Genomic DNA, 15,719 nt, shown 5'->3' on the forward strand with positions numbered 1-15,719 from the left:
TTTGTGCACCCCACCCACAGTGAGGCGAAACGAACCCGGGGTTGGAGTTTGGCACAGAGAAAGGTTTCTTGCAAAGGAGAACCAGGCGACTCATGCTCAAAAGGCTGCAAATCCCGGGTGGGTTTCAAGTGTTTTTAAAGCAAGGTGAGGAGGAGAGTCACAGGGTGTGAGCTATCAGCCCTGGGACAAGTCTCTGATTGGTTGATGGTGAGGCAATGGGGCAGTGTCACAGGGGTTAACATGATCAATCCCGAGGCTCCAGTAGGTCTGGGGGCTACAGTGCTCACGGTCATCAGGTAATTAACTTCTTCCATTTGGTGGGGATTTTAGTTTAGCATCTGTAAAACAACTCAGGAAACGTGCACAAACATTGTTACCCAGCTACTTCAGGGAGGAACTGAAGATTCTGTGACTGTACTCTTCAAATTCTCACCAGTTCTCCTGGCCCAACTACTATCCGTTTTTATCACTACATGTTCACATCATTCCAATCACTAATTCTTTTTTTTGTTGTTAATTAATTTGTTATTCAGTCACTAAGTCGTGTCCGACTGTTTGAGACCCCACGAACTGCAGCACGCCAGGATTCCTTGTCCTTAACTATCTCCCGGAGTTTGCACAAACTGATGTTCACTGAGTCAGTGATGCTATCCAACCATCTCATCTTCTGTTGCCCCCTTCTCCTCCTGCCCTCAATCTTTCCCAGCATCAGGGTCTTAATTAAAGTTAATTTATTTATTTTTGGCTGTGCCAGCTCTTCAGCTGTACCCATAGGCGTTTTCTGGTTGGGCATGTGGGCTCTTAGTTCCCTGACCAGGGATTGAACCTGTGCCCCCCTGCATTGGAAGGCGACTTCTTAGCCACTGGACCACCAGGGAAGTCCCCCAGTCATGAATTCTTGAGCCAGGCTTTTGTGACTCAGCCGAGGCCTGGGAGACAACAGCTTTTCTATAAATAAGAAGCAGGCAGGGGACGTGGGAGGAGGAGGGGGTCTGTCCCAGGAAGGCCCCTTAGGGTCCTGCTCCGTTACACTGTGGTCTTAGCTCCCAGCCCCACTGGATCTTTTCTGCTCCAGCAGCACACTGGTCTGCCCCCCCACCCCCCAACACACACACATCTCCATGTCTGGTGGTGGTCCTGAAGCCTCCACTTCTGTCTTGCTCCTGGAATCCTGTCCTCTCCCACCCCCGGTCAATGCTCACCCTCAATCTGTCGAGGTGTCACCTGCCCCAACTTGAACCCCCCACCCCTTGCCAATGGGCCGCAGGGTTCGGCATCCAGACCACCCCGGATGGCAAGGACGGGTTTACAGAAACACACAGCCCTGCCTCCGCTGGGGGCTTTCTAGGGCGTGGAAGTTCTTGGCCCATGACAGAGGCTCGGAGACAAACCATCAACACTGCGGCACAAGATGCGCAGCCCTCAATGGCTGGGAAGATGAGATGGGAGCACAGGAAACAACGCGGGGCCGCTAGCCGGGGTGACGGGCCAGCCTGGAGCTCGAAGGAAAGAGACATCGTTTGGAGCAGGGGACACCTCGGGGGCTTCCCAGGGCACAGCGTGGCGAGGAGTGCGTGTGGGCGCCGTTTGAGCTGTTCTCGGGAGGGCAGGTGTTACCGCCATCTCACGGATGAGACACTTCAGGTTCAGGAAAAAGAGGTCATGGATTCTGGGGGTTCAGGGGGGCCCTGCCCCTGCTCTGGGAGGCTGTCACATGTAGTACATATGCTACAACCCGCATGTCACCTTGCATCCAAAGTCAGGCCCCCCAGGGGGCCCAGGCCTGCCCCTTGCCCCCCAACAGGCATCCACACTGGCCAAACCACACATTCTAACATTTGCCTTTGGATACGGGCCCTGTTGTGGAATATAATTAAAAGCAAGCTCTCCCAACCCAGAAAGCCCGTCCATATAGGTTAAAGAGAAGAACAGTCTTATTATCGACATTAAACCAAAGAGTGATGCCTCCCAGGCAATCTGCGGCAGTGACTACAAAGACAGGGACATCTCAGCCTTCATACAGTCAGGCAGACTTTCTCATTATGTTCATGTACATGTGCTCAAGGTAAAATTGCTAATTTTCTGTATCTGTATGCCCAGAGATAGGCTTTGCAATTCAGAATAAGGTGATGGCTGAAGTTAAGCCCTTCTCCTCCCAGGAAACTGGGAGGTGGGATGTTATTGTTTCAAAGAGATAGCTCCCAGCTGCTAGAGGAAAAACCTTCAGAGTATTAGGCTGGCAAGAGGCTTATTTAGCCGTCAAACTGATGCATATACATGAGAAAAAGAGAAAGGAATTCTTGAAGAGAAAGGAAGGGAAGTCTCTTCCCTTGTATTCAACTGGGAAAATTAAACCCTTTATTATTTTTTTAAACATAGGCTTCATTTTTTATAGCAGTTTTAGGTTCACAGCAAAATTGACTAAAAGTATAGAGAGTTCCCACATCCTGCCCAGCCCCACATATACAGCTTCTTCCACCATCAGTGTCCTAGCCCGAATGGTACATTTCTTGTAACTGATGAACCTATACTGACACATCATTACCACCTGAAGTCCATAGTTTACAATATAATTCACTCTTGGTGTCAAGTTTTGACAAATGTATATTATACATTTGATATGTATTTGATATGTATTTATCATCATAGCATCTTAAATATGGAATATTTTCATTGCCCTAAAAATCCTCTGGGCTCTGCTTATTCATTGCTCTTCCCCACTGTGCCCCAACTCCCAGCAACCACTGACCTCTTTCTTTTTTTATTTTTTTAATTTTGGCTGAGCAGTGAATGGCATGCAGGATCTTTAGTTTCCTGACCAGGGATTGAACCCGAGCCCCCTGCAGTGAAAGCCCGGAGTCCTAGCCACTAGATCACCAGGGAAGTCCTACGAATACTGTGTTTATGGGTAAAACAATGGGACAACTGGGGTTTCCCTGGTGGCTCAGCCGTAAAGTATCTGCCTTCAATGCAGGAGACATGGGTTCGATCCCTGGGTCAGGAAGAGCCCCTGGAGAAGGGAATGACAACCCACTCTAGTAATCTGGACTTGGAAATCCCATGAACAGAGGAGCCTGGTGGGCTACAGTCCGTGGAGCCACAAGAGAATCGGACACAGCTTAGCAACTAAACAACAATGGGACAATTGCTCACTGCCGGTTACAGGGTATCAAATACCCCTGGGCCCTGCCAACTGAAGGCTTCCCTTCCTCTGTCATTCTGACAAGCACCTTCAAATTTCCAAATGATCCCAAGGACCATTCTTGCCCCCTTCGAGGTTCACACCGTTAGTGAAATTGTTGGGACAAGCGTGAGCATACCTTCAGCTACATGGGATGCAGGAGAGGCCCCCCGACCCGTGGGTTTGTGTTTCGCTGCTCAACATCATCCATCAGTATGTTGGCACGTCTGCGTCTGCTCTGCTGTTTACTGCTTATTCTCATCCTTTGTCCACCTTGCCCGAGTCCTTCCTGACTGGTGTGTGTGTGCGTGTTAACCTAAACCCATTACCTATTCCTTTGTGGTTGGTCTGTCTATCAGCCTGTTATCCTATCCTTTTCGCATCTGTATGTTACCCTGTTATCTATTCCCTTGTGTCCATGCGTGTTTTAACCTGCCATCTAACCTATTCTCTATCCCTTGGTGGTGTGCGTGGATTATAAAGAACTTTCCCCATCTGTGGCTTAAGACCACTGGCCGGGGTCCCGCTGGACAGGCACGGAGGGACCTCCTTTAGCCAGAACCTGTGCTCTGCTAAGGCAGCCTCTCTATGGACCAGCGGGAGCCTGAACCTGCCTGGTGGAGGGGTGAAACATCCTAGGGCTTGCTCAGTGTCCCGCCCTACCGACCCGGGTGCCCTGCTCTGCCCTAGTTCAAATCCACTTCTGGGAGACCAGAAGACATCTTCCTCCCACAAGAGGGGCCAGAGGTCTCCAGGGGGAGCATCAGATTGCGGCAGGGAAGGAAAGGGTGGGAGCGCAAAGGCTGGAAGCCTAGGTCCTAGAAGAATCCCCTTGTCCCTCCCACACCCAATCCTATCCTCAAATATTGAGCCCATAAAGAAAGTGAAAGGTGCTGAAACCTGACCCCTAGAGGTGGTTACAACAACTACACCTCCCTTTCCCAGGGAAACCGGCCAGTAGAGAGGCTGGAATGGGTTTCCCTGGTGGCTCAGATGGTAAAGAATCTGCCTGCAATTCTGGAGATCTGGCTTTGATCCCCGGGTCGTGAAGATCCCTTGGAGAATAGAATAGGTACCCACTCCAGTATTCTTGCCTGGAGAATCCCACGGACAGAGAAGCCTGGCAGGCTGCACTCCACAGTGTCGAAAAGAGTCAGGCACTGAAGGGACTTAGCACGCATGCACAGGGAAGATGGAGAAGCTCTATCCCGTCAGCAAAGACAAGACCGGGAGCTGACTCTGGCCCAGACCATCAGCTCCTTATTGCAAAATTCAGGCTTAATTTGAAGAAAGTAGAGAAAGCCAGGAGACCATTCAGGTAGGACCTAAATCAAACCCTCCTGATTATACAGTGGAAGTGACAAATAGATTCAAGGGAATAGATCTGATAGACAGAGTGCCTGAAGAACTACGGACAGAGGTTCGTGACATTGTCTAGGAGGCAGTGACCAAAAGCATCCCCAAGAGAAAAAAATGCAAGAAGGCAGAGTAGTTGCCTGAGGAGGCCTTATGAATAACTGAGGAAAGAAGAGAAGTGAAAAACAAGGGGGAAGGGGGAAAAATATACCCAACTGAATGCAGAGTTCCAGAGAATAGCTAGGAGAGATAAGAAGGCTTTCCTCAAAGAACAATTTAAAAAGGTAGAGGAAAACAATAGAATGGGAAAGACTAGAGATCTCATCAAGAAAATTGGCGGTATCAAGGAACAGTTCATGTAAGGATGGGCACAATAAAGGACAAACGGTAAGGACCTAACAGAAGCAGAAGAGATTAAGAAGAGGTGGCAAGAAAACACAGAACTATACAAAAACATCTTCATGACCCAGGTAACCACAACGGTGTGATCATTGACCTAGAGCCTGACATCCTGGAATGTGAAGCCAAGTGGGCCTTAGGAAACATCACTATGAACAAAGCTAGTGGAGATGATGGAATTCCAGCTGAGCCATTTCAAATCCTAAAAGATGATGCTGTTAAAGTGCTGCACTCAATATGCCAGCAAATTTTGGAAAAGTCAGCAGTGGCCACAGGACTCGAAAAGGTCAGTTTTCATTCCAATCCCAAAGAAAGGCAAATGCCAAAGAATGTTCAAACAACTGTACAATTGAGCTCATTTCATATACTACTAGTAAGGTTATGCTCAAAAATCCTTCAAGCTAGACTTCAGCAGTACGTGAACTGAGAACTTCCAGACTTACAAGCTGGGTTTAGAACAGGCAGAGGAGCCAGAGATCAAATTGCCAACATTCCCTGGATCACAGAGAAAGCAAGGGAATTCCAGAAAAACATCTACTTCTGCTTCATTGACTACACTAAAGGCTATGAGTGGATCACAACAAACTGTGGGAAACTCTTAAAGAGATGGGAATACCAGACCACCTTACCTGCCTCCTGAGAAATCTGTATGCAGGTCAAGAAGCAACAGTTAGAACTGGACATGGAACAATGGACTGGTTACAAATAGGGAAAGGAGTATGTCAAGGCTGTATATTGTCACCCTGCTTATTTAATTTCTATGCAGAAAACATGTGAAATGCTGGGCTGGATGAATCACAATCTGGAATCAAGATTACTGGGAGAAATATCAACAACCTCAGATATGCAGATAAAGATGATGGGAAACTGTCTATTTCCATTCTCTGGAGGGTTTGTTCTTTGGAGGTTTTGCTAAAACTGGCCTTTAAAACAGTCTAGGCCTAGTGCTTCTTTTTTTTTTCTTTTTTTAGGCCTAATGCTTTTTATGTTGCTAGATTTTTTTGACTATGGATTCAATTCTTTTAACAGTTTTAGTTCCATGGAGGCATTCTATTTTTATTCCTGGGTCATTTTTGGTAATTTATACCCTCTCACTATAGGCCATCCACCTAAAATTTCAGTTTTACTGTCATATAGAGTTCATAGGGGCTTCCCCCGTGGCTCAGTGGTAAAGACTCCGCCTGCAATGTAAGAGACGCAGGAGATGTGAGTTCGATCCCTGGGTGGGGATGATCTCCTGGAGCAGGGCGTGGCAACCCCCTCCAGCATGTTGCTGGAGAATCCCATGGACAGAGGAGCCTGGAGGGCTACAGTCCATGAGGGTCACAAAGAGTCAGATATGACTTAAGCGACTCAGCAGGAGCACCAGAGTTCATAGCAGCTATTTACAATTCCCCCCCCCCCCCTCAGTGGCCATTTGCATTTTATTCACGACAACTTCTTAGAACACTCACATCCTGTCTGGGAACAGAAATGCACAACAGGAGCTTAAGTAACTTTCATACACTATGTACAGTCATTGGCCAACGTACAAAACATATATACACCTGTGCGACCACCCAGCAGAGGAGCTGAGCCAAACACAGCCCCGTGCCCCAGCAGGGGATGGCTAGAAAAGAGCTGGTGGGCGGGACAGGGGTCTTCTCTGACCCTCGGCTCCCCTGGAGCAGTCCCTGCTGCCCTGCAGGGCTATTTACAATTTTTAAATGTTTTATCTGCCATGATAACCTCTTTTCACTGCTGATATTCAAATCTGAGTTTATCTGACATCTGCGTGTGGCCCTGGATCCTTTCCCGCAAGGGTTGAATCTGAGTCCTTCTCTCTGAACCTGCTTTCCCTTCTGCCCTCTCCCCCCAGGGGTGCCCTCATATGAGCCCAAAAAGATGAAAGGAGGCCAGCCTCCGGGCACTGCTGGTCGGGTGGGCCTTTCCCCCTCCCAAGGCGGGAGTGTTTTCCCACGGTGGGAAGTGAGTGCTGTCTGCTTCCCTTCAGGCAACAGCATCTCCCAGGCCAGGGTGGGGGTGGGCGGGAGTTAAATCAGCAGTCAGATGGTTTCCCCCATAGTTCCTGTTTCCTTGGCCTTGCTCACGGCATCCCAGAAAAGGAAGCGGGGGGCGCCCATCGGGCAGATCAGTCGTTCCCAAACAGAGCGTTCACGGGGCTTCTCTGATTAGGGAGCTCCGGCCTAGGTGGCTCCTCGCAGAGCACCCCCGCAGACAGGAGGGATGGAGATGCATGTCTGTCCCCTGAGAGGCCAGGCGACCGGCACTTTTGGCACCTCGAGGGGGTGCCACCTCCAGGAACCCCTGGAGCCCCCGGAGAGGTAACACGGGAGCTGTGGGTGGCCAGGCACCCACCAGGTGCGGGGAGCGGGGTGGGTGGAGAGCCGGAGAGGGAGACGCAGGCCCGATGCGCCCCCGCCGGGGTCCCGCGCGAGCGGAAGGGCAGACGGGCGCGTGCACTTGGACTTGGAGCCCAAGACACCGGTGCCATCTGTCCCCCCACCCGCACCCCTGAGGAGCTTTGAGATGTTGACAGGCCGAGCACCAGGCAGAGCGCCCCCTCCCTCTCCTGGGGACACCCCCTCCCCTCCCTGTTCTCCTCGCATCACCCCCGCCCCCACTGCCGCCCCGCTTTCGGATCGCCCTTCACTCCGAAAACCCGAGAAGGCATCGCGCGGAAGATGAGAGAAGAAACCACGGAAAAGCCTGCGGGTCACTAGTTCGAGGACTGCGGGCAGGGCCTCCGCCCCACTCCCCGACCTGTACCCCGCCCCCACTTCCACTCTCCCGTACCCCGCTGGAGGCTGCGGCTGGTCCAGAAATGTAGCAACAAGGGCTCGGGGCCGCGCCTCGCTCGGACTCTAGGGGGCGACGGAGCAAATCCGGCCCGCGGAGGGGGGCTGCTCTCCGCCTGGTCCGGCACCCGGCTCACCCGACACACATGCCGCACGGATGTGTCTTTGGGGTTAAGTCACATGGGCACGGACAACCAGCTGCAGGGGCTACCTGGGTAAGAAAAATTGTTAGGAAGTACCCCCTCGAGACTGAAAAAATATTTTGTTTTGTTTTCTGTCTGAAAGTTGGGAACTTCTCATTTTGTCGTGGAACGCCTGGATGCAACCCGAGAAACAGGCATCACTGGAAACAACCAATTGAGTTCAAACGCATGTTCATTTTGCAGATGGGGGGGGGAAAGGGGGGGAGGAAGGCGGATTGTTGAGCCAGCGGCAGAGGAAGGTCAAGACAGAGGGTCCCTGTCTTTCCCAGCAGTCGGCCCAGGACCACTTCTTTATTGCAGGGGCTGCATCCTCCCCAGGGGTTTACTTAGAGCAGGCAGTGTGCCCCCCCACCCCGCCCTGCCGCCCCCAACTCAGCAGCATCAGGAATGGGAAGTCTAGGTCTCAACCTCAGACTGAGTCTGAACCTGCGTGAAGCACCCCTCGCCCCACCTTGAGGTCGCCCTGAGGGTCACACTCTCCTGCGTGTCCTCTGTGGTCAGGCCACTCGGGATGGTGGCTTTTCTCTTGTTCTCCGTCCACCCTGTATCCGACCAAGGCCGCCTTCACCTACACCCTGCTCACCCGACGCCCCCTCCTGCGTCTTTACCCTGGGCCCCAGCTGGCGATTGTTCTCATCAGAGGGGTGGTGGGAGGCTGCCCCTCTGCTTGTTTCCCGGGTAACTGATGAGTCAATGTGATGGTTGCCCTGTGACTCGCCTTCCCCACCGGAAGCAAAGCCTGCCACCATGTCGTGTCCGCTGTCCGTCGGCTGTCACTTCAGGACCTTGCCTCCAACGTGTAAGCTTCCCCGTCCATGAAACAGCCGTCTCTGTTGCTGGCTCCAGGCTCGTTCTTCGGCCTTGAAGCTGGGCAAACCCAAGCCTTGTAGGCCTCGGGGTGCAGCCCAGCAGTGCACACATGTGTTCACATGTGTGTGTGTGAAGCGTCTGGGGTGGAGGGGGCATGGGAGACCCTTAGAGACCCTGTGGTCCTAGTCTTGGTTCTCACACAGACGTGAGGTGACACTGGGCAGCCTGGGGTCATAGACTGAATGTTTGTGTCCCCCAAATTCATAGGTTGAAATCCTAATTCCCAGGGTGGTGGTGTTAGGAGGTGGGTGTTGACTAAAAAGAGGCACAGCGTGAGTCGTGAGTTAAGTTTTATTTGGGGCAAAATGAGGACGGTAGCCCAGGAGACAGCACCTCAGATACCTCTGACAGACTGCTCCAAGGGGGTCATGGGGGGAGGTCCATATATGTGATTTTGGTGAAGGGGGAGTTCAATGCGATCAAGCGCTTACTTTGCAAAAGGTTTTCTGCTAGTCACGAGGAGCTGATGTCACCGTGAAGGGAGATAGTGCTTTTCTAGATGTGAGGATTGGGATGGAGGCGGGCACTGCAGCCCACTCCAGTGTTCTCGCTGGGAGAATCCAGGGACAGAGGAGCCTGGTGGGCTTCAGAGGCTGTGGGGTCGCAGAGTTGGACAGGACTGAGCGACTTAGCACACAAGGACATGGGGTCTTCAGGAGGTACTAGTCATGAAAGTGAAAGTTAATGGCTCAGTTGTGTCGACTCTTTGAGATCCCACAGACTGTAGCCCACCAGGCTCCTCTGTCCATGGGATTTTCTCAGGCAAGAATACTGGAGTGGGTTGCCATTTCCTTCAGTAGGGGATCTTCCCGACCCGGGGATCGAACATGGGTCTCCTGCATTGCAGGCAGATTCTTTACCAACTGGACCACTGGGGCAGTCGTGAGAGTAATGCCTTATAAAGACCCCGGAGACCTCCCTCTCCCCTTGGACCACACGAGGACTGTGTCTGTGAGCCAGGAAGCAGGCCTGTCCTGGCACCCAGGCTGCCAGGGCCTTGATCTTGGACGTCCCAGCCTCCAAAGGGGAGAGAGAAACCTCTGCGGTGATGGGCGGCCGGGTCTGTGGTGCTGTGTGAGCCCGGCCCGAGCGGGCCCGGAGAGCAGTCACAGCCTCTCTGAGCATCAGTTCCCTGCTGTAAGCCTGAGAGCCCAGGCCACTTAATTTCCTTGTGCTTACAACAACCAGCTCTTTCCGGTTTGGCAGGGACTGTCCTGGTTTTCAAAGTCCAGCCTTGCAGGACCCGTGAGGGCGGCCACAATGAGTACCAGAAATGGAGTGGCTGAAAACAACAGAGATGTATTCTCTCCCAGTTCCAGAGGTCTGAAATCTAGATGTTGGCAGGCTCAGTTCCTTTCTGGAGGCTCCGAGGAGAATCTGTTCCACGTTCTCCTGGCTTCTGGGGGTGGTGACACCCCCTTGGCACGTGGCTGTGTCACTCCAGTCTCTGCCTCTGTCTTCACACAGCATTCTTCCTCGTGTCTATCTGTCTCTCTGAATCCAGATTTCCTCTTTTCATAAAGACGCTGGTCGTTAACCAACCCTACTCTCATTACATCTGCGGAGGCTCTCTTTCCAGATAAGGTCACGCGCACAGGGGCTGGGGATCAGGACTACAACACAGCTCTTTGGAGGTCAGAGCTCAACACCCCTCAAGGACCAGGCAAGCTGGGCCGGTTGGTCAGCCTGCATACTCTGAAGTCCTGCAGTCATACAACTCCCACTTAATCTGAGGTATCATTGCCTAGGTCAGTGGTTCTCAAAATGTGGTCCCTGGACCACCACCAGCAGGAGCAGCAGCCCTGGAACTTGCCAGAAATCCAGATGTCTTCAGAGAATCAGAAACTCCTGGGGCGGGGGGGTGGTGGGGGTGGTTTCCCTGGTGGTCCAGTGGTTGAGAATCTGCCTTTCGAGGCAGGGACAGGGGTTTGATCCCTGGCCAGGGAACTAAGATTCCCACATGCTGTGGAGCAGCTAAGCCCGTGCACCTCAGCTGTTGAAGCCTGCAGGCCCTGGAGCCCAGGTGCCACACCTGCCGTGTTCCACGATGGGAGATTCCCCGTGATGCAGCGAAGACCCTGACACAGTCAAATAAAAAAACAAATGAGGCTTCCCAGGTGGCACTTGTGGTAAAGAATCCTGTTGCCAATGCAGGGGACATGAGACACAGGTTCAATCCCTGGGATGGGAAGATCCCCTGGAGGAGAAATGGCAACCCCCTCCAGTATTCTTCCTGGAGAATCCCACGGACAGAGGAGCCTGGCGGGCTCTAGTCCAGGGGGTCGCAAAAGAGTCAGACACAGCTGAGCACACTGGGGGTGAGCCCCCCGCCCCCCAGCCCCGTGTGTTTTCCCGAGGCTTCCAGGCAGCTCTGGAACGGGTCAGGGTTTGAGAACCAGCAGTCAGCGGAGGAGCTGCCCCCGCAGGCATCGCAGGGGCGTCAGTGACGACCCAGAGCTCTTCCGCTGGTCATTTTACAATTTCACGCGACGGTGCTCCAGTTACAGGCACAGAAAAGGCTGTGCCTCTGAATGATTTCTGCTCTGGGATAATAACAATGCACACGTCAGAGCCGAGGAATGTAACCTTTCCAGCTGCGCCAGCTGTCAACACCAGGCTGGCCCTCCGCTTAAGCCTTTTAGGGTAAAGTTCAGGGCATGTCACCCTCACAGCCACACCACACGGAAAAGCCAGATGACCGTGTGGGTTTACTTGGATTCTTCGTTGGTCTGTTAATGATGGGAGCAGGGGGAGAAATGAAAATGATAAGAACACCAGGAAGCCAGCGACTTGCAGCAGACGGCCCTCCCTGTGGGCGTGGCTGCCAGGCAGGGCCACTTTGCTTTTGGAAGTAATAAATCAAAGCTCTGCCCAGGCCTTTCTTGGGCAGCAGCAAGAACTGGGTGAAAGGTCTTGACTCCTGAGGCCATGATGTTTCCAGAATCCTATTCATGCCTTAAAAAGATGAGCCGGGGAATTCCTTGGCGGTCCAGCGGTTAAGACTCTACTTCCAGTGGGGCTTCCCTGGTGGCTCAGCTGGTAAAGAATCTGCCTGCAGTGCAGGAGACCTAGGTTTGATCCCCTGGTTGGGAAGATCCCCTGGAGAAGGGAAAGGCAACCCACTCCAGTCTTCAGGCCTGGAGAATTCCATGGACTGTATCGTCCATGGGGTCGCAAAGAGTCGGACACGACTGAGCGACTTTCACTTTCACTTCCAACGCAGGGGGTGAGATTTTGATCCCTGGTGGGAGGACTAAGATCCCATATGACACGTGGAGCAGTCAGAAAAAAACAAATAAAAGGCATAAAAACAAAAGATATGTTTAAAGGAAAAGATGAGCTAGGTCCAGCATTCTTGCCTGGAAAATTCCGTGGGCAGAGAAGCCTGGTGTTGCATGTCAGTTGCATGCATGTTGCAAGTCAGTCCATGGTGTTGCAAAAGAGTCAAACAGAACTTAGCAACTAAACAATAAAACGAGGAACTTAATGTTGATGGTTCCAAACTCATGTCTGTATCCATTAAACCAAAAAAAAAAAAAAAAAAGATGACCCAGGAATTCCCTGGCGGGCCTGAGGTTAGGACGACACTACTGAGGGCCTGGATTCAATCCCTGGTTGGGGAACTAAGATCCCAGGAAGCCGAGCTGCGCAGCCAAAAAAAGGCAGAAAAAAAAAAAGATGAGCCAAGTGCATTTCCCAGGTTGTAGCAGAATGTGGGAGCTGGAGGAACCTGGAGGTGTGAGACGACCTCAGGGGAAGGACTGATGTCTCCATTTAAGAGTCCGAGGGAATGCACTCTCTGTCCCCCGACCAGGGCTCATCCACCGAGCAACCACAGGGGTCCGTGGGGTGTGTTCGGACTGAGTGCTGTGACCAGACGGACCTCCAGTGCGCGTAACCTGTGAACTCCGGCGGACTCATGTGTCTTATCATCTTGTGTTCTTGATACCTCGGGCTGGACTGGCAGGAAACTTCCTGGTAAACTTGCTTGTAGAGAAATTTGTGACTTTCCATCTTGCCCTTTTGGGATGTGCAGCCCAGGGGCGGCAATACGGCTGGAGTTCGGAGTCATCGACTGTGGCGGGAGTCGCCCGGTTGGGAACCTCGGAGCTCCAGCAGCAGTGGAGGCCCTGCCGAGGTGGGAGAGCTCAAGCCCAGAGGTCTGATCAGCTCGTTATCTGAAGGACAGTGGTCAGCACTGGTGCTGGGCTTTGGAAACAGCCAAGGTTTTCATACCTGTAGCCATGACAACAGTCTGAGGCAGAGAGGTCTTCTTGGTACAGAAATCAAGACCAGAGGCCATAAAGCAGTTGCCCAGAGACACAGACATTAGCTGCAGAGTTGGGACCACGACTGCCAAGTCTCCGTCTGACGCTCCACTCATTTGGGGGTTCCCTGTGTGTTGGGGTCGCATTCACACGTGGTATAGTGCAAACAACAATGAACTGACTTATGCGCAGGAGGGTGGGGGTCTGTCAGGAATCCAGCCCCTCCTCTGATAACAGATGTTAAGTTAGCTGTCAGCGTCCATGCAGCCCTAACTGCAGAGCAGACTTCCCTGGGTCAGGCTAGGAAGCTGCCAGAGGTAAAAAGGGTAATAAGGACGGGACACAAAAACTTTACTCATGTCAAGGTTTTTGACCTGATGTGTAACTCTCCCCTCCTGGGGAGATGAAGGGGTGGGGTGAAGATGAAAATTCAAGTTTAGAATTTTCTGAGAACGTTTCTGAATATGTCCCCGTTTCCTGCTGACATGGCCGTTGTGGCAGCCTCTATTCACCCACACAACAGTCTCGGTCAACGGAGTAACCAGGGCAGCCGGAGACCTTCCGCCAGCAAGCCGCTCACGTGCGGCCGGAGCCCACAGGAGCTGGAAGGGTTTTCTCAGAAGTCCAGACTTCTCCAAGAATCATTAAACCTTTTTTCCATTTAGATGGTCACCTAAAGGCAGTGCTTATTGTGGTCCTCTGACATCTTGTTAAGAGAGCATCACTCTTTCCCTGTTGTTTAGTTGCTCAGTCGTGTCCAACTCTTTTGTGACCCCATGGACTATAGCCCGCCAAGCTCCTCTGTCCATGGGATTTCCCAGGCAAGGATGCCGGAGTGGGTTACCATTCCCTTTCTCCAGGGCATCATCCCGAGCCAGGGATTGAACTCTCCTGCGTCTCCTGCATTGGCAGGTGGATTTTTCACCACTGCTCCACCAGAGAAGACCGTCACTCCTTCCTTGTGAGATAAGGGGTGGACCTGAGGTTGATTAAAGCCCATCCCAGAGTACTGTGTGAATGGTGAGGGGTTCCTCCACATTGCAGCAGACACAGGCCAAATTCCAGGGAACCTGTGTAGAAGGCAGCGCATGGGAGGCGTCTGCTACTCATCCACTCAACAAACAGCTGCCTGCAGGCTCCAGGTCACCATTGGGAGCATGCAGGAAGAACCTTCAGAAATCAGTGAAAACCCTGGCAACACATTGTCCGAAAGTATCAGCTTTTTCATAGGTCTGGAGATGAAAAGCTTGCACCAGTCCTGGGCTGTTTAGGGAAACCAGCCGATTCCCAGCCCAGCGAGCTCCTCGAGGCATGGCCACTTGCCCCACTGCCAGGCGCCTCCTTAAGCAGCTGCAGGAAGGGTCAGGTTGGGATTGCTGATTTCTCAGCCCAGAATGTCATCATCTGCAGTTCCCTGGAAAACCCCCTCTGCAAGGCTTGTCTTTGACCCGACTCCCTTTTCCCCAGGGGTGTTTGTCAAAAACAATCAGTGGCAACTTATTTGATGCTGTGAAAGTGAAAGTTGCTCAGTCGTGTACAACTCTGAGACCCCATGGACTATACAGCCCATGGAATTCTCCAGGCCAGAATACTGGAGTGGGTAGCCTTTCCCTTCTCCAGGGGATCTTCCCAACCCAGGGATCGAACCCGGGTCTCCCACATGGCAGAGATTCTTTACCAACTGAATCACAGCAAATGTAAACAAGGAAGCTCTTAATTTTTTTCACAAGAAAAGTTGGAAAATGAGATGCCCGAGGCCCTGAATAGGCACACTTATTATTAAAGGATTTTAAGCAAGGGAGTAACATAAACAATGTGTAAACAAGTTGACATGGGCTGCAGTATAAATGCTTTGGAGGGTGTGCCATTAGAGGAGGATAGTATGCAGTGAAGATGGAAAAAGTAGGGAAAATGTAAGATTTCTGAAGGCAGTGCCTTTAGGGTTTGTTGACAGATTGGCCGAGGAATGCTCCCAAAGCCTAGCTGCAGCACCTAGTGGTGCCTTTTCCCGAAACAGGGTCCAGTGGAAGACCATTTTATAGGAAAATCAAAGAATTCAATTTGGGGCATGATAAATGTGAGATCGTGCCTATGAGACATCTAAAAGAAGACAAGCCTGGAGCCCACAGAGGTGAGGGTGGAAGAAATGAATTCTGGTCTTCAGGAAACAGTGACAGACTTTATTTTGGGGGGCTGCAAAATCACTGCAGATGGTGACTGCAGCCATGAAATTAAAAGACACTTGCTCCTTGCAAGAAAAGTTATGACCAACCTAGACAGCATACTAAATGCAGACATTACTTTGCCAACAAAGGTCCGTCTAGTCAACGATGTGGTTTATTCCAGTAGTTATGTATGGATGTGAGAGTTGGACTATAAAGAAAGCTGAGCGCTGAAGAATTGATGCTTTTGAACTGTGGTGTTGGAGAAGACTCTTGAGAGTCCCTTGGACTGCAAGGAGATCCTAGAGGAAATCAGTCCTGAATATTCATTTGAAGGACTGATATTGAAGCTGAAACTCCAATACTCTGGCCACCTGATGCAAAGACCTGACTCATTGGAAAAGACCCTGATGCTGGGAAAGATTGAAGGCGGGAGAAGGGGACAACAGAGGATGAGATGGTTGGATGGCATCACTGACTCA

Source organism: Cervus canadensis, chromosome 3 (assembly GCF_019320065.1).
Source record: "Cervus canadensis isolate Bull #8, Minnesota chromosome 3, ASM1932006v1, whole genome shotgun sequence".
NCBI lineage: Eukaryota > Metazoa > Chordata > Mammalia > Artiodactyla > Cervidae > Cervus > Cervus canadensis.